We start from the raw sequence: 27,458 nt of genomic DNA on the forward strand, positions 1-27,458 counted from the left end.
ATGTTTTCAAGTGTATTACAATAAATATGTCTATCTAATTTTCCAATGCTCCTGGGTCAGAGTGACTCCTTCTATCATTCTCAACCAACCCCTTCTCCAAGATTTATTTCAGATCTACCACTTCTTTTGTCACATGTGTACATTGAGTATTCTAGGTGTACTTGCCCCTTGTTCCATTTTTCATTCATTCTATGTTTTTACTATTATTCCTTTCTGGTTTCATCTTCCTGATAGTTATTCTGTTAAACTATCTGTTAATACTTTGAAAGGTTTATATACATTCCATGGAGTTTCAATCCTGCATATACTTGAACGTATGTCAGCTTATATTTCCATATTTCATTCATCTGCAATAACAATTTGCAAGACTGGAGATGTGATAATATTCTCATTCATTTGGAAGATTAATCTTTAGTCAACAAGAAAGTTTAAAAATGGCTCAGAATATATTCCTAGCTACCAGTTTTTATGAATGGATTTGTACAAAGTTTTGTGATTATTTTATTTGACATGGGATAATATTTTCTACTACCTATAAGTTTTGGAAAAGGAAGAAAACTAAAATTTACTACTATAGAGGAATGTGATTGAAATAGAAGACAGATTTTATATTTGTCACATCTCTGATGAGTACCCATATTCAAGATTTAAAGTCTTATTTCATACTATATTAGACAGATAGGGAAAACATAAAACAACATATGATAAGGCAACTATTTGTGACTTTTTAAAATGTACCTTATTAAGTGATGAAATTTACTTTATTAGCTAGTGTTTGGGTTTGAATTATGGGAGGCTGATCGATTTAACACATTTTTGGAAGGCACCTACTGAACAAAACAAATATTGGGGGGTACTATTTCTACACTTTAATGAATGGTTGAACGTGTTTGGCTTAAGTGCTGGGTAAATAATTCAACTCTATTGTAACTTGCTCCCTACACTTGTAAAACTTGTAATGTCACTAAGTATCCTTTACTTGTCAAATGTTATTTTGGTGAATGTGATTTTAAAAAGTTTTGAAAAAGAATATATTTTCAGGAGATTAAAGGTAGGTTATCATTGCCTTGAGAATGATAGCATTTTTATACTACAGAACCAAGATTTACTGTAGTACCAGTAGTTTGAAGCATTAAGGATCTTCTCAATTAATGTTTTTCTGAATTATAATTGACCTGTAAGTAAAGTTTTCCTAGCCTTGGTAGACCAATTATGGATCTATCGTTCCCAGAACAATTTTTAGGCCTACTTATACTGGACTGAAATCTTTCAGTAATCATTAGGAGAGGGGTATTAAAAATAATTTTGTGACATTTGTGATCTTGTTCACTCATATGGGCTGGGCATCTGTAAATTTAAAGTTGTAATTATTGTACTTTCTCTCAGATATTGTGATCTCATCTTTCATTTTAAGTTGTCTTGCATTTCACAATTGCTTACTGCTGCGGTCCCGAAATACTATAGGAAATGAGAAATTGAGATGGATTTTCAATTACTTTCTGTTGGCATGTTGCATGGGCCTAGGTGAGAAATCTTGTCCTTGTTATCTGATGATGCGGATAACTGGGACCTGGGATCCTAGGACCCTTGGGTCCTGCAGAAGAATAATACCTTGTAGACACCATATCAGCAAAATTTGTGTACAATCATTAGGAATGCTTCAGAAATATGGAGAAAATCAGTTTGCGACCAGTGAGTTAAAACAATAAACAGAGTAGCAGCGTAAAATCCCTTATAGATTAGAGGAAAACTATTTTTTTTTGCAATGTGAATTCAGAAGACCAAGAACATTAGAATGTATCACAAGTTTATACCAAAGATATTGCATTGATATTTTTATATTCTAATATGTATTCTAAACCTAATTATTTATATTCCAATTCATTAAATTGATTAAAACATTAAATTAAAACATTAAATTGATTAAAACATTAAATTAAAACATTAAAACATTAAATTGATTAAAAAATTAAATTGATTAAAACATTAACAATTTAAGGCCTAATATCGAGGAGAGACATATAAACTTCTCTTGTAACTCTGAAAATATTTGGTGATAGAAATGCAGTAGTGTAAATTCCTGCCTGGTTGGATGGTAGACTGGCCAGGACATTAGTTAATCATGCATATGAACAATTTTTTCACCTTCTTGGCTTTAGATACTTTTGAAATATTAGGTATAATAACCAATTATATTTTGATAAAATACCTTCTAGTCTAAACATTTCTATCTGAACTGTTCCAGTCTCTATGATCCCTTGTAATTAAGATTAGTTTTGTTCCAGTAAGAAAATCTATGCTGTCAGGGTAAGATATTCTGGTTCGTCTGTTCCTAAATGGAAGACAGGTAAAGGGTCAGGTAGACATCTGTGCCAATAAGATCTCATTTAGGAATTTTTAAGCTGCAGAAGTTTAGAAGTAGCTCTTAAGCAAGGCTTACTTTGAATCCTTACGTCCACAAAGCTAACTCAGCTAATAAATAAGTACTTGAAAAGCCATCACCTTTGGACCTAGCTTTAAATTCTTCAAAGTATGATGAAATCTAAAATGAAAAAGACTTAAAATACTCATTGACAAAAAAATTGCAAATGTGAGCAATCGAACAAAAAATATAAGTTTTTTTCCAATATACACAGAATTTTAGAGAAGTAATATCAATAGCATTTTTAGGAACAATAAGTTTTCCTAGTTACAAATAGTCAACCAAGGATATATGCCTGTATAAAGATTGCATCATTAACTACTTAAATTTAGAGGATACTACATGCTTCAACAGCACATCTACCCTAATTACAATACAAAGTTTAACACGGCACTTGCACAAGGATGATATGAAAATTTGTGTAGTATTCCATATTTTTCATTCTTCAGATGCAAGAAATGAAAAACAGTTATTAAAAATTGATTACAAAAATACAGTTGTAACGATACATGTAATTCATTGAATTGAAAGTTAGTTTGACATCAGTGTATTAAATCATCACCTTAGAAAGGCCTTTACATAGCATAACCTTTACAAAACTTTTGAAATTAGATAACATTTTCAATTTATCCCAAAGAAATAAAATACTATAAGAACCTAGGGGAAAAAAAAGAATCTTAAACTATTTCTATACGGAATGCTATCTGAAATGACACATTTATTAATGAACCTATATATTATGAAACAATGTAGAATTAAAAGTATTATATCTAGGAGAGAATGAAATAGATTATGGATATTATACAAACAGAATACAGATTACTTTAAAATATCCTTTTTCAGACAAGCAACAGAAATATCTTTAGTTTCTGTATTACTCATTTCAACAGATAAGTTAAAATTATTTCTGATTATAAAAATCACAAACTCTGCAGAAATCATTATAGATGTATACAAACAAATCTTGAATACATTTTGACATCGAAGTTAGGCAATTCACTTGGAAGAATAGCATGGAATCCATGAGTATTTAAAGTAAGATATTAATGTGGCTTTGTATTGTGAAAATATTTTGTACGGACACAAAGATGGATAGGCATTTTTGAAATTTAAGAAACTTATCCAAACCATTATGACTTAGGAGAAAAATTTTTGCAGGCTTCCACAACTTCAAAGAGGTGATACATACTTAACCTTTTGGCAATATCAAATGCAACTTCTTCCAAGTTGTTCTTGACCTGGTTTGATATAATATTTCAATAGAAGCAGATCCAGCGTACCTTTGTTATTTCTATTCCCAGCAGCAAGATGCAAGGTTGTCAAGAGTTCTTTAGTTTGGGCATTGGTATCTGCATCATGATGCAGTAAGAAAGAAGCCACTCTGGTATCATTCCACATATAAGCACTATGTCTAAGTATCTACTGTAGGCTTCTGGATGAAGAGAGCTATACTCATCATCATCCCTAGTATTCACATGAGTGGCCTTTTTGGAAAGTAGTCTCTGCACTGTAGTAAGCCGATTATTTTTAACAGCCCAATGAAGAAATTTGGTTGGACACTTCTCTATTTTTTTCTAGCAAATGATACCATTCCTCACTTTTTCATCTAGTTCCTTGTCTTCATCAGAATTGCCTAACTAGAGACTTTGAGTAATAGTGGGAATGAGGTGTACATGTATTCCCCAATAGTTCACGTTGGTTGAACTGGTCAAAAAATCCAGTGAATTTTCTACTTCTGTTTTTTCACCATGATTTTTTTCTCTTTTTCCATTTTTACTATTTGAAATTATTCTAACTGGAGAATAGGGAATGGATAGAAAGCAGAAGAAATAAATCCAAAAACAATCTTCACAGAAGCAAATTCTCAGAGCTATTTCATGACTTTGCAAAGGATAAAGTGGCTGAAGTTAGTATAAATTTAGAAGTATGAAAATGGGAGGGGGGACCAAGATGGCAACAGGGCAGTAGGGAAACGCCACAGCTCTCCCCAACCAAAAAGAGAGTTAGAGTTCCTAAGCTTAACCTCCCCAAGGGACCGACAAAAACAAAAAGATGAACACCCAGAGAAATACAGGAGGTGGAAAATAACAAAAAAGAAAGAGAGAAAAAGAATTTCAGAACAGAGAAGCACGAAGACTCCTACTCCAATGCTTACTGGTGGCAAGCAGCACAGCAGGGGCTGCTGGAATCCCAGAGAAAAAGGAGGCTGCCTGCAGATCACCCATGCAGAAGGACTTAAGAAAAGAAGAAACAAAGAACTTCCACTCCTCTGGTCGAACCACTATTAAATATCCCCATGCTGCTGATCACATGTATGGTGTATATGTGTACACCATTATATGTTACAGACCGTGATAGACAATTTGCTCCAGGAAAGCTACAATGAATTTGTGACTTTAAATGAGCATCATCATCCCAAAATACTGTGAAAATTGGCAAATTTTGTAATCACTTAATTACAAAAAAAAAAAAGCAGAAAACTACAAGTGGAGCTATGGCTCAAGTGGTAGAGCATGAGCCTTGAGCTGAATTGCTCAGGGACAGCTGCCGGGCCTAGAGCTCAAGTCCCACGACTGACAAAAAAAGAGAGAGAGAGATCTTTCATGTGATGGATTCTAACATATTTATAAAATTATGTTTTTATTGCTTTGTATGTCCCTCCCCCCTGGTATAACCCTTGTTTTCACAATATATGAAGTTGGTGTATGTGGAGGAGAAGGGAAAAAACAAATCGTTAAAACAGAGATACAGGAGGACCCATTTCAACAATGAGATGTACAAGTCTTTATGTCGAAAAAAGAACTTTACAACTTTGGTTGAGGGGACGGTGGGGAGGATACGAAGGGATGGGAAGGGGAAACAAAGGTAATGTACTCATTATCTTACCCATGTAATTGTTACTCCTCTGTGCAGTATTTTCACAATAAAAAGAAGTATAAAAATGACAAAAATGTAAAAAGATATTCATATATTTCATTATATAACCCAAACCAGAAAGCAAATGTTGTTTAGATGATTTCTTAAAACATAGTCTTTCAGAAGCTGGCAAGGTGGCTCAGTGGTAGAGTGTTTGCCTTGCATGCATGAGGTCCTGGGTTTGATTCCTCAGCACCATAGAAGAAGAAAAAGACAAAAGTGGTGCTGTGGCTCAAGTGGTAGCAACATCTTTGAGCTGAAAAGCTGAGGGACAGCACTCAGGCTCCAGAGTTCAAGCCCCACAAAACAAAAACCAAACCAAAAAACTAAACAAAACACAGCTCTCACATTTGTAGCCTCAATTCTGAAAAGACACTGCTTCAGCCTAGGACTAAGATTTTAGGTGTATACATTTATCAACACTTCTGATTCAGATTTCTACTTGAGAAAATTTTAAATCAATATTTTGTTCTTAATTTTTCTCTTTGTACATTCACATGCACCTATAAAAAATGGTGTGGACCTCCCAGTAACATTCTCAAAGTACCTCCTGATTATGAGTTATGAAAAGTTGTATTCTATTACAAAAAGGAAAACAATGCTACAAATAAAGAAAACCAATAATTAATTATTAATGGTTAATAAAATAAAAACCAAACACCAGTGTTTCCAGTTTTTGAAGTGTTCTACATATTAGATTTTACTATTTACTCATATTCCTGTACATTTAAAACTGGCTAAGATTATGATTTCACAAGAGTTTTGTAGGCTACGGGTAGCTTTTAAAGTTACCAACTAAGATTACTCTTTCTTTATGGCTCATCTCATCATTTGTATATGGCTTATATCATCATTTTTTTCTCACTAACATACAAAAGAAGCCCTCAAGTTTTAACAGAAATTGTGTAGTTAAAATCTTAACTCTTCTCTCTGTTTCTTTACAGACTTTGTAACTTCTCATAGTAAAGTTTCTATAAACTCTGAAATGTACATATTTAGTAGTATATGTCTGCTACCATAAATCTTAAATACTTTATGGAAAAGTTTTATGACCTGCCGAACAGTCTTAATTTTGGCACATATAAGCAAATTCCCAAAATTAAACATATTTAAAACAGTAAAATTTTTAACAAACCTTAGCACTTGCTACAGTGCTCATTATGACAGGTGCCATGTATAGAATAATTGAATTTCTACTCTTACACATCTCTTGAACAACAAATATCCGGAATTATTTTGTTTTTGACATATCTAACTTGACTTTATTCTTAAATGTGTGCTTAAATAAGAAATATATGGTTCTAAAATTTCACGACAAGTCTTTTGAACTTATTTTTGTTGAATTTTCTAGTTTAGGAAAATCAATTCCACTTTATGTATAAAAAATGTTCTGTGCTCAGTTTGGCAACACATACACTAAAATTGGAAAAATACAGAGAGAATTAGCATGACCCCTACGCAAGGATGACATGCAAATTCATGAAGATTTCCACATTTTTACAACAACAGATGCTGGAGGGTATGTGGACAGAAGGGAACCCTACTCCATTCTTGGTGGGAGTGAAAACTTGTTCAACCACTTGGAAAGAAGTATGGCGGTTCCTCAAAAGATTCCACATAGAGCTCCCCTATGACCCAGCAATCCCACTTTTGGGCATTCACCCAAATGATCAAACAAGACCATACTATAACTACCAGCACAGCTGTGTTTATTGCAGCATTATTTACCATAGCTAAGATAGGGAACCAAACCCGATGCCCCTCAGAAAATGAATGAATCAAGAAAATTTTGTGTGTGCGTGTGTGTGTGTATGTATTTTCCTATCTATCTAACTATCTATCTATCTACACATACATATATATGTATATATATTTGTATATATGTATATATATGTATATTTATATACATAAATATAAATATAGATTGGAATGTATATATATGTAAGGTATCCCTTACTTGCAATAAATAATATAAGCAGAAAACTGGGATAAGCAGAAAAGATCAAAAGCTATATGCATATTACTAAATAAGATGATGTTAATCTAAATGAACCCAAAGATAAGGACAGAAGTGTTTTTTTTTTATTCTTTCTTACTGTTGTTTCTAACATATTTATAATGTACAATGTGTTTTTTTTTTTGTTTTTTATATGGTCCTCCCCCACAGTATAAGCCCTGTTTTCACTGGATTTGATGTTGGTGCAACTACATCCTGAAAATACACTTCTCTAATTTGGGGAAGGAAAGGGAAAAATCAAAATGCTTAAATAGAGATAAAAGTTGAGCCATTGTAACAATGAGATGCACAAGACAACATGTTGGGGGGTGTGGGGGTGTGGGGATGAGAAGTGTACTTGTGGAGGTGGAGGGGAGGGGATGGTGGGGGGAAAAACAAAGGAGGAGGTAACAATGCTTGATAAGAAATGCACTCATGACTTTGCTCATGTAACTTTAACCCCTCTGTACAGTACTTTTACAATAAAAAACATTAGAAAATGTTCTGAGATGGAAGAGTTTATTTTATTTTACCCATATAATATTGTTAACAAAGAAATTAATGGGGGGGAGGACTGGGTGGGGGGCCGGGGGGAGGCTGGGAAGGGATGGGAAGGGGAAACAAAGGAGGAGGCTACAATACTTGATAAGAAATGTGCTCATTATCTTGCCCATGTAATTGTAACCCCTCTGTACAGTATTTTCACAATTAAAACACACACACACACACACACACACACACACACACACACACACACACACACACACACAAACAAACAAAAAAGAAATTGATGGAAAAGACTGACCCAAAGATATTTTGAGTAAGTGTGTGAGTGTGTGTGTGTGTGTGTGTGTGTGTGTGTGTGTGCATGCCTGCATGTTGGTGTGCTCAGAGTTTTAACTCAGGGCTTCATGGTCTCGCTAAGCCTTTTCTCTCTAGATTGGTGAGCTACTATATGAGCTACATCTCCATTCCTGGACCTTTGCAAGTTTATTTAAATTTTGGAAAAATAATCTTAGGAATTTTTTGGCCTGATTGACTTCCAACTCTTATCTATAATTCTCAGGGTCCTGAGTAGTTATGCAGAGCAAACAGGATTACACGTGTGACCAACCATCACAATGCTTTCAGAATAATTTTAAAAGTAGAAAAAAATTTACTTCACGGGGGACTGTTTTATCATTTCCTACTTTTAAAGCATTTTGGAGTGATTATATGTGAATTTATTTCATGTTGGGACTCTTAAAAGAGAGTAAGTGATGGTATTTAAAAGTTTTAGTACTTTTTTAAAAGAATACTGGAACTGTGGGACAGAAGAAATTTGCCTCTCTTTGGACCTCAATTTATAAGGTCAGCTCTGTGCACGATAACCCAATGTCACCAACACAATCTGTGTTGAAGACAAAATGTGACAGAATACAATTACCATGGGCAATAATTGCTATGCTATTATTTATTGGACAATATGAATATTGAATTGAGAGTGTAAGAGAATGGAGATATTTCACCTACCGTTTTTGTATTGCTGAAAGGCTTTTGGAAACTTTGACTCATTTCCTTCCTCACTGTGTGTCTTTGGGCCATGCACTTAGTGACTTAATTACAATTTTTCTCAACTCTAAAATGGTAATAACATTAGCATCATAGCAAATGTTTTCTTAAGAACTAAGAGACATAAAACTTGTGAAATACTTAACATAAATTACTAATGAACTTTGAGTTTAGCCAGCAGTTTTTTTTTAATACTAAACAGAATGTGCTATGTATTACAGAAATCAATACATGTAGTGAGCCACCAGAAGTAACGTTATCTATTGACTATGCTGTGCTTCCAAGGAAGCCAGGTGGATAACTTCTCATGTTGTAAATCAAACTGCTTATCTTATGTCTTGATAGTGCTAAACTATCAGGGTCAGAATAATGAAGGAATTGTAGACTGAGCTAAGGTCCATATGAAAATGTTCAAAATTGATAAAGCCTAAAAGTAACTAAGCAGTATATTGTGTTTTTCATTATTTAAGTTAAATTGCAAAGAAAGGGAAGACCTAGAAGAATGAATTCTCTTTTTGATAACCTATCATAGGTCCTTAGCAGGATGAACTCTTTCCTCATTCTTGTAGAGCCATCATCAGATGAGAGGAACTCTATTTTTTTGGTTGCTTCTTTCAATTTATTCTTCAGTTTGAAATCTGAACTACATGAGACTGAAAGAAACCAAGGAAAATTAGACACACAGGCTTTGGAAAAAGCAATCAGAGTAATATAAACTAAATACATATAGCCTTGTAAAAGTCTTCACTAAATTGAGTTATATAGTCTCAAGCATAAGCAAAAATGATTTAAGCAATATCATGTTATTGAAAATTGAAAAATGTTAGGTGTTGCTCAATTTTTTCCTTTCTACCACTTGGAATGTATTATTGATTTTGTATAGAGAGATTAAAGATGAGATTAACAAGGAACTTGAAAAAAAATCGATAAAAGTTCTGAATAGACATATTTTCGAATATGCCCTGAAAATCACCAGTGGCTTTAAAAAGTTGTGTTTAATATCACTTCTATGCTGGCTTAATGCTGTGTGAACAGAAGTCATTAGAGAACTACAATTCAAAATTAGTATGATACTACTACGTAACTATTATAACTCTTATCAAAAATATTCGAAGGAACTTGGTGTGGTGGTAAAGGCTTGTAATTCCAAGCATTTGGGAAATTGGAGTAAGAGGATTTCAGCTTAAGGCCAGCCTGGGATACTGCACATAGTAAAAACATGCTCTTTAAAAAAAACTTAAAAGGTAATAATGTTGGTGAGAGTGTGGAGCAAAGGAAATTTTCTACACTCTTGGTCAAAATATAGGTTAGTAATCTCGTTGTAGAAAGTAGTACGCAATTTTCTAAAGAAATGCAAAGTTGAAATATCATCTGACCCAGCAATCATATGATTAATTCTCTCTGGGTAACTCGTAAATATATCTGTAGTTCACTGTTATTCACATTATTCACAACAGGCAAGATATAATTCAAAGTTATGTGTTCAAATACAGACTAATAAAGCAACTGTGGCACATGCACAAATATAATTTTCTGTTTCATCTTTAAAATAGCAAGAGATTTCTCCCATTAGCCACAACTTACAATGACCTATAAGATGTAATCTAAATGATGTAAAATGTTGCTTTCTGATCTTTGTAAAACCACACACACACACACACACCAACCTAAGCAACAGAGAAATTTTTCAAAAAGTAAACAACTGATATTCCTGGGGCATTTAGGTCACAATATAGATGATAGTGGATATACAGGATGACCAAGTATAGAGTTGTAATGTATAACGTGAGGATACAGGGGACAACACTGGCCTTACATAGGAATGAAGCTAAATATGTAGGAGCTGGTCTTCCTTGTAGGGGTTTCTCTTTTAGGTGTTCTTCCTTCAGTAATGGATGAGATAAACGTAATTCTTTACATATACTTGCCTGTTTGCAGAAATAATAACAAACTATAGCAATAATGTTTTATGCTCAACATGGAACAAAATGCCAAATTAATGTACATGAAATTATCCTCGATATAAACTAATTATTATTAATAAGGGAACCCATGGGACCTATGTTTCTTTAAGTCTGGCTTCACTTGATGTGATTTTTTTCGATGATCTCCTATTTCCTTACAAATGAGGTGGTATCATTCTTTCTGATGGAAGCATAATATTCCATGTGTATGTATGTGTGTATGTGTGTGTGTGTAACATTTTCTTGATCTATTCATCTACTGAGGAGCATCTGGATTGATTCCATATCTTAGCTGTGGTAAATAATATTGTGATAAACATAATTGTGCTGGTAGATTTAGTGTGGCCTTGTTTGTGATCACTTGGGTAAATGCCCAGATGTGGGATTACTGGGTAATAGGGGATCATGATTGTGTACATCAAGGATAATCTTAGTAGATGAGCAGAATAGGTCAATTGCTATGTAGATATGACCATATAAGGTGATTCCAAGTGAAATGAACTCTAACACATGTTCTTCGTTGTTGTTGTTCTAATGTACTACGTGATTTCTTTTTAACTTTTTGTTTTTCCCCACTTATGATTTATCCCCTGCAGACACTATATTTGATTTTGATACCCTGAGTAGTGTAAATATGTTGAGCTGAACTAGGCAAGGGAAAGGGAAAAAACAAAATGGTGAGACAAAGGAAAAAGGGGGAACCTAGGTAACAGTGATACTCACAAGACAATATGTAGGAAATGATCTTGGTGTGGGAATTGGGAGGGAAGAGGGAGAAAAATGAGGGACGGGGTAACAAGTTAGAAAAGAAATAAATCTATTATCTTACTTACATAACTATAACCCTGCTTTAAATTACCTTGACAATAAAATATAAATAAAAAATAGAATAAAATATTCAAGAGCAGCAATACAGGAGATGGGAGTGGGGGAAATACTGTACTATACAAAGAAGACTACATCAGCTGTGGAGAACAGGAATTTTACTTTATCATAGGAAGTAATGAACTGGCGTACAGATTTTCAGCCTCATGTCAATCACTAAAAAGGGAAAACAAAATGCACAATCAGCAAACCAATAAAATAGAAAACTAAACAAGGTGGAGAGTTGACTTGGACGAAGAGAAACAAATGACACAACTAGGAAACAAATAAAAAGCTGGTAAGATTTAAAATTATTACCCATAACTCTAATAAATGTTTTTTGCATCACAATTTGTTAGAACTATACTTCAAATCACAGTTTAATAGTATATCATTTTAATAATAGGTTACTCATTGTTGATTTCTTAATATTGAATGCTTAATATATAATTTTAATTTCAGCAGCTATAGAAAAGAAGAAAGTGAAGCTAATTTTAATGATATATTTTATGAATTGTAAAATTGAGAAGCATTAGAACTTAAATAATATATATTATTGTTTCATTTCTGTGAATTAATGTAGTAGTTCAAAGTGTATTCTACACGTAGCACTCATCTTAATATCAAATAATAGATTATTCCACAATACACTTGGTTTTAGGTGGAAGGGTTCAGCACTGTGGTAAAATTCACACCACACAGTACACGAGAGTATGACTCCTCTCATCTAGCTTAAATGGTGGAAATTTGATTTCTGCATGCATGTTAAATACGTGTCTAGCTGATATCTATTAAATTATATACATGAGGAGTATTTCAGATGATAATTAAAAGTCATACTCATTAATTAAATTTTTATTATTTTACAAAATAAATATTTATGGAGACTGAGTTTCTGAGTAGATGATGGGTTATGTGTGCCAGATTATACATATTGAGGCTTATTTTATATTCCTGACATTGTTTCTACAGTTAGATTTAATTTTCCATAAGGGGTTAAGTGTATTATGTTGGATATATGAAAGTAAACTGAATGTTTATTCCATCAATCCTTTGCAACTTGTCTAATCCCAATATAAAGTATCCATCTGCTTGAAGTAATGAAAATAACAACAGATATAAGCAACATATATGAATCAGTCTTAGTAGACAAGTATTTTCACCTTTATTTTTATAGTTGATCCTCTTTTATACTACAGAATATTATTGGGAAAATGTGCTCCAGGCTGACCACAATTGTAGAATATTATGGTTTGATCTATCATAAGAAAAGAAAGGAAGGGGAACATTCCTTCCAAAATTCTCCTCCCAGGGATGTGATCAGTTTTATGGTGGTAAGTTGGAAATGAACATTTTTCACAGTCAACCTTGAAAAGCCATCTTGATAGACTATTTCTGCAAGTGGTTACAGAGGATTATTCATGGATTTGCAAGGATGCCAGATTGCCTCATTTTGAGACAAATAAAACAGGAATTTAGCCAGCTGTTTTTGTATCTTTAGGAGAATAACACATTGACTGTACGCCAGGGGATCACTGGGGCCCAGAGAAGCTAATACATTGAATAGTAATCCTAGACCTCTAAAAACAAAACAAAACAAACAAACAAAAAATTCCAGTGAGCACAGCCACTCAGGGCTGCTATCACAGCCTACATTAAATCAGGCAAAAAACAAAAGCTGAAAGTCATTTAGCTGTTAACTAATATATTTCTTATGAGGCAGACTGAAATGAGAGTCCCAAGAGTGGGTCAGAAAGACTGATTAGAGAGACTAAAATTGGTAATACAAAGATTGGAAAATAGAATTCCTTGTAGAACAAATAAATCATAGAATGACTGTGTGTGTAGGGACAAGACAGCAGACCAAATACCAGAAATGCACATTTTCTTAGAGGCCAGCTTAATGAAATATCAATGGAACTCTTTGAATTCTTAAATATTTGACCACATGTGGAAGAAAGCCAATTGCTAAAGAGAAAGAAAAAGTCATCACTCTGTTAGGCGGTCCAATGAAGTAATCAATCACAGATTTGTAATAAAAAGAGAAAATAATTATTCCAAATGAGGTTTTCATTTGTTTTGATGTAAGTGTTCTTGATTTAGGTGATAGAAATTACCATACAATTGATCCAGTCTGACAACTGAGTTGATATTGACTGCAGTATTCCCACATGAAGGAAAAGAGAAAATTTACAAATGTCTGATGAATTGAGTTGAGGATAAAGTGTTTTAATAGTGATAGTTGAGGTTTAGACACTGGTGAAGAGATGAGTTTTCTTTTATTAACCCCCACCCCATTTTTAGCCTGATGACAGTGGATCACAGCTGTAATCCTAGATACTCAGGAAACTGAGATCTGAGGACTGCTGTTGAAAGCCAGCCTGGGCAGGAAAGTCCCTGAGACTCTTATCTCCATTAAACCACCAGAAAACCAGAAATGGCACTGAGGTTCAAGAGGTACAGACCTCACCTTGAGTTGAAGAGCTCAGGAACAGTGCCCACGCCCAGACTTCAAGCCCCTGGACCAACAACAATAAAAACAAATCTCCCTTTTCTTGGACTGCCTACATCTTTTCTTAACATTCAAAAAAGCCATTTTATCACCCACTACAGTTAAGTCCTATCCTAGCTGCTGCAAATAGGATGATTTGATATCTTATGTCAAAAGTTTCATATTTGAGGAAACAAATACCAGCAGTGGTAACTTTGCTTCCCTTCCTTGAACTCTGAGACTGGGCCCTGAACATGTTTATGCTGGTAGCTTTAATGTGAGGTTGGTTGTTATTTATTGGATTACTGCCCATGAGAGGAATTAATGGGTCATAAGAGATCTATGTTTAGTCTTTTGAAGAAACTCTGTACTTCATTCAAGATAGGTTAAAAAGTTTAATTCCCCACCAACAGTGTAATAGAGTTCCCATTTGGCTACATCCATGCCAGCATTTGCTATTTTTAGTTTTCCTCATAGTGGCCATTCTAAGTGGGACGAGGTAGAATCTGTCATGTTTACTTGTACATTTGTTGGCACCTTCTAACTACCATAAATGAATGAATCTATGAAACCTATATTGCTCTGAGTCTTCATTCCTTTCTCTTTGTAATTTTCCCAAGCCTTTCATTTTCCTTAAGACTGGTGAAAAGTCATCCTTTCTTGCCGCGGACCGGCTCTGTTGGGACAACGGAGGACACCTAGTGGAGGAACTGGAATAGGTGGGGAGATGGCAAACAGACAACTCACACACAAGAGGAGTGGATGCTGAGTGCGATTTAATGCAGAGGATACAAACTTTTAAAGCAAAAGTCTCCATGAGAAAGGGCAAAAGGTTACACAATCTTGCTGCAGGGCTTCATTCTTGGGTGGTCACCAGCTGGTTGCCTGATAGGCACTTGTTTCCGGCTTTACCTCTATTTTTAAGAAATACAATGGGTTTCGATGTTTATCACCAATTAACCATTACTTTTTTCTATAGAGGCCTTAACTGTCCCATAAGATCTTTCCTGTTCCTTCTTTAATAGTAAGCACCAAGGAGGCCTAGATCTAGCAAGTCTCTTAGTAAATGAAAGAGAGTAACAGGAAGTTCTTTCTCCTAAGTAGTTCTCCCAGCAATTGCCATACATTCTTTCTGTTCTAGCCACGCCTACAGCTTCTTGTAAATCTCTTACAAACAATTCTTTCTGCTGAAATGAAATCGTGAAACCCCCAATACTTTTATATTTACTTATGACTTGTCTACTAGCCTCCATAAGAGGGGCTTTCAGGGTAGCACTTAACTCTGGTGAGTTAGTCATATTTTTAAGACACTCATCAGATGTTGGAGTTGTCAACACTCTTAAGAAAGAGCCTTGAATAAGGGAACGTTGAGCATGAGTAAGTACAATGAGCAGCAGGAACAGTAAAAGATTAATAGGCACTCCTATACAGTGAAGAAAAGAAAAACAGGGACAGAAACACACCTTTCCCAGGGGCTTGCCAGCCTTTCCAGGAGGTAGGCCTCTTTGAAGCCCCATTCTCTGAGGTAGACTTCGGTGAAGTCCCATTCTCAGAGATAGGTCTCTGTGAAGCCCCATTCTCAGGTCTGAATGCAGGTTTTCCAAGCTAAGCAGACTCCACCGGAGTAGGCGTGGCACTTTCTGATGGGTGGATAGAATTCCATTGTGTGTGGGGTGTGTGTGTGTGTGTGTGTGTGTGTGTGTGTGTGTGTGTGTGTGTGTGTAAGATGACAATAGGCCCATGAGTTCCTTTCTAAGCCTTTTGTTTCAACTGTAATTTTGTAATTCCATATTAAATTTGGATTGCGTTCTCTACTGCATTGAAGAATATTGTTGGGATTTTGATAGGTATTGCATTGTCAATTGTTTGGGAGCAGTATTGCAGTTTTCACAATGTTAATTCTTCCAACAAGGAGCATTGAAAAGCTTTCCATTTCCTTGAATCTCCTTCAATTTCCTTTTTTGGAGTTTTAAAGTTTTCACAGTAGAGGTCCTTCACATTTTTAGTTAAATTAGTTCCTACTTTTATTCTTGTTGTTTTGTTTTGTTTAGGTTTGATTTGATATTGAGGCTAATACATATGAGGTGGTTTTTTGGATTTCAGCCTGTGTCTTCCCATTGTTGGTAACACAGAAAAAGTACTGATTCTTGTGGGTTTTATACCCTGCTACATTGCTGAAGGTTAGCATCACCTTTACTAACTTGAGGTAGGAAGCTATAGGGTCCTTTAAATACAGGATCATTTCATCTGTGAAAAGTGATAGTTTTACTTCTTCCCTATTTAAATTCCCTTTATGTTTTTCTCTTACCTATAGCCCTTCTAGAAAGTCCATTACTATTTTGAAGAATAATAGAGAGAGTGGACATCCTTTTCTCATCCCTAATTTTAGTATCTTCATGCTTCCACCATTAGGTACATGCTTATTACCTCTTTTTCATACACATACTTTAAATTATATTGAGGAAATTTCCATGCGTTCCTAGCTTCTCAGACATTTTAACCATAAAGTGCTATTTGAGCTTGTTAAAAGCTATTTCTACATCCCTATAGATGATCACGTGGTTCTTGTCCTTGCTTCTGCTGATGGTGTGCGTTATGTTTATTGACAAGTATATTGAATCCAATTGTACCCTAAGATGCATACTGTTTCATCATAGGATATGATTTTTTTGATAGTTGCTGAAATTGGTTGGTGAGAATTTTATTAAGAACTTTTGCATCAATGCTTATAAAAGTGCTGGGTTCATAGTTGTCTTTCTTTGGTGAGTCCCTATCTGATATGAGGAAGAATCTAATTATAGCTTCATTGAATGTGTTTGATAATTCCATTTCCCTTTCTATTCCACTGAAGAGTTAGATCTGAGTATTGTAAGTTATATGCACGCCTTAATTTCATGGTAAATCCATTGAGTCCTATATTTTTCTGGTATGGAAAATTGTTTATTGACATTTAATTTTCATTTCTTCTTATGTATCATTTCTTGGTTCAATTCAATTATAGGAAAGCATCAATTTCTCCAAGATTCTCCAGGTGATTGGCATATGGTTTTCAAAGTTCTCTCTTATCACATTCACAATTTTGCTAATTTATGTTGTGATGTCTCATTTTTTTCCAACTAATTTTATATATTTGGGTGAGTTCTTTTAGGAGCTCTTAGGAGCTGTGCCTCTTCTACTCTTAATGTATTTACCTTGTTCTCTGGTAGGGAACATCTTATATTACCAGTTTCTTTTCTTCATGATCTTCTCTATGTAGGATACATTTGATTCTCTTCTATCCTGCTGATCTGGTGGAGATAAATTGTTTCAAGTTTTCTTTGTCATGATTTTTTTTGGGGGTGGTGTGTTCATGGGACCTGAACTCTGGGCCTGGGTGCTGTCCTTCAGCTCTTCAGCTCAAGGCTAGCACTCTACCACTTGAGCCACAGCACTGATTATGGCTTTTTTCTTTTTTCTTATGTGGTGCTGAGGAATTGAACCCAGGGCCTCAGGCACGCATGGCAAGCGCTCTACCAATTAGCCACCTTCCCAGCCCCATGAAATATTTTTATATATCCTTTAAATATAAAGGAGAGTTTGGCTTGGGATCATATTCACGGTTGGTAGTTGTTTGCCTTTAATGTTTGTCATCTATCATGCATGCCTCTTTTTTCTTTTTTACCATATCAGCTAAGGAATCTGTATTTATTCTGACTGTATATCCTTTATAAATAATCAATCTTTTCTCTATGACACCTTTAAGAATCCTTTCCTTGATTGTAGGATACATGGGCAGCAAAGATGGCGCTGAGAGGGAGTTGAGTGGGCAGAGCCCAATTTACTGTAGAGCACATGGGCAGCAAAGATGGTGGTGAGAGGGAGTTGAGTGGGCAGAACCCAATTTGCTTTACATTCAGTGTGTAACCAGCCTGTGGAAGCTTAGGTGCATGATAGGGTGTGACCTTGACAGTGATTGGTTCCTCTTCCTCCCCTGCCATGCCTCCCACTCTTTTTTGCTTTAAAAAGGGCTTGCTCTGTTAATAAATGAGTTTCTTCCTGCCTGACTTGACTCCCTGCTGCATCTGATTATCTCCTGGGTTGAGGGAGGCTGGGGAATGGGCGAGCATCAGCACTTACCTTTCCTCGGGCCCCATCCATCTTTCGTGGGATGGACAAAGTCCCGACATCTGGTGCCCAACGTGGGGCACAAAGGTAAAAGATACTTGCCGAGTCTAAGCAGTCTCTCAGGGTAAGTGAAACCCTTACTATGGGTAATGATATCTCACAGAAGAAGGAGGAGGAGACAACATTAGGCCTAGAAAGAGTACAGGAGGACTTTTGAAGTGAGAAGGAAAAGGAATGGGTCAAATTCGACTGAGAACACACTGACACATGCACAGTGGAAGTCAAAATAAGGGTGAATGTTACTCCCTCTAACTCAGATGCTGCTGATGGTTGTAGGCCCCCTCCCTATTCCCCCTATTAGAGGGGAGGCACAGTGCCTTATGCAACCTGCAAAATGGACTTGCAAGACCTGTACCCCTACCAACCTTCCATGGAGGGGCTGAGGGCTGGGGAAGTAGCCTACTCGGAGGCTGCCACTGGAAAGAAAGCGCCCCCACCCAAGAGCCCGGACCCTAGGCCACAGAATTCATTTCCCCAAGTGTATCCAGTCAATCTGGCACCAGGAGCTAACAGGCCCTTGGAATGGTATCCATGGGAAGCTAAGGATCTTAAAGTACTCGGTAAGGCAGTGGCGGAGGATGGCCCAAACTCCTCGGGCCCAGACCCTATTACCAGACATTGCTTATCACCTGTGTGTCCCTAAGGACTGGCTGGATGTGGCCAAAGCTGTCCTTACTTGTTCTCAGTTATTAAATGTTGTGCTTTCTTTAAGGAAGAATGCAGAGTGTGAGCGGAGAATAACCGGCAGGCTCAACCAGCTATAGCTATTACTTACTCATGTATACAGGGATGGGGGAAGGGTACTCCACTGGCATCCAACAGGCTGCAATACCTGGCCTGTACCATGACCAGGTGAGGCAGCAGGACTTGCCGCATGGTACAAACTGGATGATGTGCCTACTGAGTCCCCCATAGCAGGAGTGAGACAAAAACCAGGTGAGCCTCTACCTGATTTTATAGACCAAGTCCAACAGAGCATTCACTGGAAGCTGCCAGCAGGGAACCTCCAAGATCAGTTTGTAAACCTGCTTGTCTGGGAAGAGATGAATGCAAACCACTACATGGCCTGCACAGGATTGAGAGAGAGTTCCCTGGGCAGATGGGTGGTGGCCTCACAGGATGTGGACATGCAACAGCACCAGTCCCAATCACTGTTTTAGCTTTACAGGCTCAGACATCTGTAATGACTGAGGCTATTACCCAGGCACTGGCAGCCCAGGGCTAAAGAACCCCAAGACCATCGGGGAGAAGGACTTGTTTCAAATGTTGCCAGGAGGGGCACTTTAAGAGGGACTGTTCACAACAATCTCCTGCCAGCCAGCCTGGGAGCAAACTACCCCCTACACCCTGCCCCAGGGTCAGGGAGGGATACCATTGGAAAAAGAATGTGTATCCAAGTTTGATTTAGATGGAAAACCTTTAAACTAGGGGAGGGGCATCCTCTATCCCCATTAACTCAAGGAGGAATCCCCACTGCTATGAGGCCCAGGCAGCCTCGTGGCAAAAAGACCTCAGCCCATAGGATCGTCCCCTTGGTGGAAGGACTCCACCCTACAAATGGATGCCATGTTCACTACAGACCATCAAGCATCCTATGATGATATCCTGGATGGATATGAAGCACAAAGTCTTAAACAGGATCTAGAGGGAGTTAAGAAAAAGGATTTTTTTAACTTTCATAACTACAGAGAAGAACAAAGGGGACTCACTTGGGTGCACCCCCAATCCTAAAAGCCACTGCCCCCCCGAGTACCTCCCATTAGGTGGAAGCCGGGAAGCCCAATCTGGGTGGAGCAGTGGCCATTGAACAAACCTAAACTTGTAGCCCTCCACCTTCTGGTGGAGAAACAGATAAATCTTGGTCACATATGTCCTTCTATGAGTCCTTGGAACACATCCGTATTTGTTATTCAAAAAGCCTCAGGGGATTGGCTTATGCTCCAAGATGTAAGGTTAATGAAGGGATGGAGCTATTAGGAACGCCCCTAAGAGGCATGCCCTGGACTTCCTCTCTACCTTCAGAATATACCTTGGTTGTAATTTATATTTGTTGGGAGCCGACAGTAAAGCTCTAAGGTCATCTTGACCCCTGTGCTCACTTGGAGGCACGTACAAGGAGCTGGCTTACTTAAGAAACACTAGGTGGGCTGGGAAGTTGGCTCAGTGGTAGAGTGCTTGCCTTGCATGCTTGAGGCCCTGGGTTTGATTCCTCAGCACCATATAAGCAAAAAGAAAAAAACCCAGAAATGGCGCTGTGGCTCAAGTGGTAGAGCGCTAGCCTTGAACTGAAGAGCTGAGGGACAGTGCCCAGGCCCAGAGTTCAGGCCCCACGACCGGACCAAAAGAAAAAATAGAAACACTAGGTGCCCGGGATTGCTTTGCTTTGTCTGCAGAGTTTTTTTTACTCTCTATCAGTTGACCTTGTCTTGTTTTTACTGCACTCTGTTTTTCCTGAAATTTACCTTGTTTTTCTGGACTATTGTAACCTTATGTTACCTCTTGACTTCTAATAGTATATATTAGGGAAAGTTAAAAATAAATGGTGCTGCAGTCTTGAGCTGCAGACCTCCCAACCCCATCCTGTGTCTTATGTCTTTATTTTTCCGCATCCTCGCCCCCTAATTCAGGATTGCCTTTCGTTGCCGGCAGGCTCCAGCAGATATTAAAGATTGGTTTTTTTCTGTCCCCCTGCATTCAGATGACTGCGAGAAGTTTGCTTTCTTCATCCCTTCTCTTAATTTTTCCCAGTCTGATTAGAGGTGTGAATGGACGGTGCTGCCACAGGGAATAGCCAATAGCCTGGCCTTCTGCCAACAATAGTTGGCCACACTTTTACGGCCTGTTCTGGGTTCAGATACCTCTCTTGCCTATGCCTACATGGATGATATAATTCTGGGGCCTCAAAACCCAAGCTGCCTGGAGGGCCTTCTGGCTCAGGTTCTTGCCATATTCAAAAAGTGGGGGGTTACCATAGCCCTTAATAAAATTCAAAAGGTACCTCCTTTGAAGGTGCTCAGGACCCACCTTACCTTGACTCAGGCCAGCCCCCTTAAGCCTTTGCTGGATATTCCAGCCTCTCTAACCTTAACCTAACTTCAAAGATACAGACTGAAAATGAGGGCCAGTGGTGTCTTCATATGAAGCTTATTCTAAGAATGAGAAAATATGAAATAATGCCTTCTATGTAAGTGATTTGGGAACTGGCAGAGCAAAAAGTGAAATGATGCAACAAAAAATCTAAAAACAAAATAAATTAGGATAATTATTGAGCAGTCATATTATCTATGAGAACCATGAAAGGAAGAGGAGAGAGACAGATGTGCAATAACCTAGCTATCCACAAAATCCATGCCTCTGATCAATTTATAGAGTAAACAATTGTATATTATCTGAGTCAAGCAGAAAAGGTTAGATAAGGTGATGTTAGGGAAATGAACCCTAAGATATGCATTCAAATGATTTTTTTTCATGAGATAGTTTCTAACACATTTGTAAGATTATTTCTTTGTTGCTTTGTATGTCCCTCCCTCACAGTGTAACCCCTGATTTCACTGTATTTGATGTCGGTATAATTTGTGGAGGGAAAGGGGAAAAACAAATCGTTTAAATAGGGAAACAGGTGGACCTATTGCAACAATGAGATGTACAAGTCGTTATGTGGAAAATAAACTTTATAACTTTGGTGCAGCGGGGGGGAGGGTGGTGGCAGGGGAAGGATGGGAAGGGATGGGAAGGGGAAACAAAGGAGGAGGCTACAATGCTTGATAAATGTACTCATTATCTTGCCTATGTAATTGTAATCACTCTGTACAGTATTTTCACAGTTAAAAATAATAATAAAAGAGATGGAAATAGAATTTATTTATTTACTTGAAATTAGTAAATACATTTTTTAGTAAACTATATAAAGAGACATAGCTGTGAGCAAATCGCAGACAAGAATCTAAATCCGATAATTCTAGTAACAGATATGACTGAAATCAGTTGAATCACACTTTTCCTGTAGAGTGAAGGAAAGCAGCTAGAGAAGGCATGTCGATTGTATCTGGGACAAAACTTTGTGGAAAATGGGATCAAGGATTACTTACTGGTGATCCACTTGCGCTGGATGCGTGATTTTAACAATTGCTTGCTGATTCTGAACTATTGCTTTAAGCATTATATTCTCCAAGAAGAAAAGGTGAGATTTAATTGATAGCAAAGGACTACTAATACACTTTGACTTCTCAATAAGCACATTCAATCATCAAAATCACATGAAGACATAGACAGGCCTACTTTTTTAGATGAAAACAAGTGTCTTTTAAAAATCAAGGAATTTAAGTATGCCCACAAAATACTTCTATTTTACTACTGCATTATACACTTTTTTTTCTTAATGTTGGGTAACAAATAATGGATCTATTAGAAAGCTCTTAAAGCTCATATGTTCAATAGTGAGTTCTCTTATATTATATCATGATATTTTTGTTTATGGTCTTAAGAAGAAATTTACTAGCTTAAATTTCTGACAGGACAATATCATCACTGTACATCTTGCTTCTATAAAGTTTTAAATTACTATCTAAGTATTTGCATTAAATAACTACAGAGGAAAAAATAGACACCACATTGTTGGCTCATGTCTTTAATCCTAGATAATCAGAAAGATGAAATCTGAGGATTGTGGTTTGAAAGCAGACCAAGAAAAAAAATGTCCATTAGATTCTGATTTGAAAGTCACCAGCAAAAGTTAGAAATGGAGCTGTGGTACAAGCAGTAAAACTCTAGGCTTGAGAAAACTAAAACAAAAAAAAACAACAAATTCTGGGACAAAACCAGTCTCTGAGTTCAAGTCTGAGTATTAGCACCGAACAAATGAATTATTAAATAATTAAAATAAATTAAGTGGTCACATGTGGCGAGGCAAGTAAAATGTAACACCCATGGTGACTGGATTGTGCATTATTTTGTAATAAGGCAAATTATCATTTGTCCTAATCACCAATATTTTATTTGTACTTTTTTTGGTACTAAATCCTGAATTTGCATGCATGTATATGTGTGTGCATGTGCACACGTGTGTATGTGTATATGTGTGCGTGTGCTGTTGCAATGTTGCTTGCCAATGTGGACAGAATGAGGCTGAAAAGAGCTAACTGTGTTGCCATGTTTTTATTTATCAGTGTTCTGTCATGTCATTTCAGTGGAACCACCCTTCTGTACATTTTATTTGTCAAATAATATCATCACAATATAAGCATTTACAACATTAAGTTAGATAAATGAGATCACTTTCAGCTCTTAGTATATATTAGGTTAGAAGATACAGATATAATTAGGTAGAAAGTTATTGCTGTAAGATGACTGTCAGTACAATATATGTATTTGACCTCTTAAATTGGTTATACTTTTAAGATATACTCAAGGAGTGCGTTTGACCGAATTGACCAAACGGGTATTACTCTCTGGTTATTCCTATGAAACACAAGGTTGATAAACTCTTTCCGGATTTCTGTTGAAAATAACTTTCTTTGTAAAATCATATCTATTCTCACTAAGAGATAATCAACCCCATATTATGTTTGAATACCCCATCTAATTGACTGAAAATAAGTATTGTTAGATATTCCTTTCAAAAATGAACAAACAAAAAGCATGTGTCATCTTGAGATTATGGATGTATTTGAAGTTGTTTTGTACATGCACAAGGATCTTCACTAATGGTTCTTTTGTGGGAGTAACTATCACAACTTTAACAAATAAGGTTTTTTGAATATCTTTTCCAGTATACATAACATCCCAGAGAGGCTCTTGCAATTTCTGAAAGGCGTTTGAATATTTTGGTATTCTTTCAGTTCATTGACTATAGAGCTAAAATTTCTGAAATAAATATTGTTAAGATGTAAGTGAAAATGTAAGTGGGTATATAAGCTTTTCTATGCATCATTTTATGAAAACCCAGTTTTTATGAAAGTAAATGAAATAGAATAAAAGAATGTAAGTGAGTTTGTTAAGCTAATTATTATATAACTTTGTTTTCTATTAAGACAGTCCTTTGATGTATGTGATGTAGTTAAATTATTTCCTTTGTGTCTCTCTACTTCAGTTAGTTTTGGAATCTTTGTAGTTATGAGTGAATTTTTTTAGGATAAATAAAGGTCTTTGAAAATGATTAGGATTAATCTTGGGTTTTGTGTCCTACTCCCAAGAAAATGAGTTATTTTCAAGTGTTAATATTTTATGATTGAATCTTCAGTATCCAAGAAATTTTGAAAATATGCAGTAGTATTGATGTCTTTTTAAATCAATGGTATTCACAAGTTTGAGTGTCTTTAATTCGTGCTTAGGTCTTGGTGTCTATGATTTTTAACCTCTCATTCCTAACATTAATGAGGGGTCAAACTGCATTTTTAGGTATATGAAACGTAAAATATTTATCTGGGGTCAAAGCTGATTTTTATGTCAGTCTTGCTTTAATAGCATTTTAAAGTAATACCTTTCTCTCAAAATGTTAGGTAAGAAAGCAATCAAAATACTTCTAATGGTAAACAACTTAGGTGAGCTACAATGTGGAAATGATTGGTGCATGAGTACTGTAGTCTGTTTCCATCATGAATTGGGCAAGTCATTCTTTCAGTATGACTGTGTTAAACAGTGATGGGGGGGTCTCCAGGCAGTGCAGTTTTGAGTCATGGGATAGAATATGATTTCTACAAGTTTGAGCTAGAAATAAAGAATGTTATAGTTTAACAGCTCCTTTCACCAGGGAGGTATAAATTGATTATGAACTTGGAGTTTTCATATTACATTTACTTATTTCCTTTTTGTTTTTATGGTTGGTCGTGGGGCTTGAACTCTAGGCTTGGGCACTGTCTCTGTGCTCTTCCTCTCAAGGCGAGCATTTTACCGCTTGAGCTACAATGCCACTTCTGGTTTACTAGTGGTTTATTAGAGATAAGAATCTCTCGGACTTTCCTGCCTGAGCTGGCTTTGAACAGCCATCCTCAGGTCTCAGCCTACTGAGTAGCTAGGATTACAGGCGTGAGCCACTGGCATCCGGCTCAGTTACCTATTTTCTAACAAGGATAAAGTGAAATATTATTAGAGTGTGGACAGTAATTCTGGGAAAATTTCCTAGATTTAGTAGACTAAGTGCTGGTATTTTAGTCATAAAATAGAATGAAGTTATTTGATACAGTGGGAATGGGCCGCAGGCTAGCATTTACCATGTGTGCAATGTTGTACTAGTAATTCCAACTCTGAAGACCTCAATATCATCATCTGAGCATTAGAAATAGATGTAGTTCTACTTCATGGGATTATTGTGAGGATTAAGTTAGATACTATAGGTAACGTACTTGGAAAAACAATCAATCAACATTTGATATTTTCTACCTGTTATTTTATCATGTGATGAATTCTAACATTGTGTTCTCTTAAAACATGAGTCAAAATAATAGTTTCCTCCACAGAAATTTTCTTTGCAGGTATTTTCCTCATAATGACAGAAAAGTGACCAACACAATGAATATCAATACATCACATTCCATATCCTAAATGCTGGATGCATTGGATCATTTACACCATCCTGCACTATCTAGACACTAAGATTTGAAGGACTGCAGGATCCAGGCAAGCTAAGGTAGGAAGTTAGAGACGTTGGTTTGCAACTCTGATGCCATTGATGATGGGAAGGATAAAAGGACAGATCAGATGCATGTTCTTGTGGAAAGGAATCCCTATCCTAAAATTAGCCACTGATATTATGCCAACCTAGCAAGAACAATACCCAAAGTTGAAATACCCACAATTTCCCACAACCAAAATAAGTATATACATTAACATCCCAAAACTTAGTACAATCTGTTCTTTGTTTTAATATCATCTTTAATTGATTATCATATGATGTGACAGAATAATTCTTTATTAAACTTATGATATATTTAAAAAGACCTAGAAAATTAATTCTCACTTATTATGTGCAAACGAATGGAAAATTGCCTCATTTCTTACATATTTGACTACTACTAAAAATTCATATAATGATCATTATAGTAATATATTCTGATTTACTACTTAACTTTGTAACAGTTTTTAAACATTTTGCTTCTCTGCTGAAATTTATGTATTTATATATTATCCTCAAAATATATCCCTTGGGTAAGTGGGGCGGATTTTACAAAGTTTTTAACCAGTGGTTTCTAAGAATTCTTAATTGGAATATTATTTGGTTCATTTTTTAATTTCAATTTAATTTTATTATGAAGGTAATGTAGAGGGGGTTACAGTTACATAAGTAAGGTAATGAGTACATTTCTCATGGAAGGAACATTGTTATCCCCTCCATCAATTTTATTTATACACTCAACTACTGTACTTTTTCTTTCTTTGTTCATGTATTTTTATTATTAAATTTGATATACAGATGGTTTGCAGTTACATAAGTCAACTAAACAGTACAATCCGTTTTACTGTGTAAATTTCAAATTTTGAACTTAATTACTTATTTTCTTTTGTTTCTTTACGGTAATTCTTTTTTCATGGTTGTAGGATTAGTTAATTTAATTTTGCCTAATTTTAACACATGTAAATTATTCAGACATATATATTTTACTTTTAAAATATTTAATATGTGAATATCTAAAATTATTTTCTGAATTTTATATGGTTGGTGAATTTAAATAAATTTATTTTCTTATAGGGCTAAACATATTTTCCAGGTAACAAATACTGTATTTCTAAGAAGCACATACTTTTAATAAGAAAGGCTTCATTATCTGTTCACTTTTTGGTACTTGTATTTGGTATTTGTACTTGAATTAAAAAAAGGTTTGAGCTGGGCATGGTGATTTGTGGCTTCCATTTTTTAGCAATGGTAGGAACTGCGAATAGGGTTTGTAATTCGGGAGAGCCTGAGAAACTGAGACCTAATTATAGAAATATCCACATTGAGATGATTAGAGATATAGCCATCCCTAGTGAGATATAGAGCAGCCTGTTATCATATTCTAAATCTTGAGTTAAAACACCAGTAGCATCAATCTTTTGTCAAAATAAAAGGATAAATATTTCAAAATATTTCTTATTTAAAACTTGTTTGCAAAGGTT

The 27,458-nt window shown here is 36.0% G+C and overlaps 1 non-coding gene and 1 pseudogene across 1 annotated transcript; both read left to right on the top strand.

Annotated features, from left to right (window-relative positions):
- The first annotated feature begins 2,764 nt into the window (after nucleotides 1-2,764).
- LOC122108360 lies at nucleotides 2,765-2,861 on the top strand (annotated as a pseudogene).
- Nucleotides 2,862-6,730: 3,869 nt separating this feature from the next.
- On the top strand, nucleotides 6,731-6,837 carry LOC122108325. The gene has a single exon (XR_006147536.1). It is a non-coding gene; the product is annotated as a U6 spliceosomal RNA (small nuclear RNA).
- Nucleotides 6,838-27,458: the final 20,621 nt, after the last annotated feature.

This window comes from Dipodomys spectabilis, unplaced genomic scaffold (assembly GCF_019054845.1).
Source record: "Dipodomys spectabilis isolate Male_0828 unplaced genomic scaffold, ASM1905484v1 ptg000057l, whole genome shotgun sequence".
NCBI lineage: Eukaryota > Metazoa > Chordata > Mammalia > Rodentia > Heteromyidae > Dipodomys > Dipodomys spectabilis.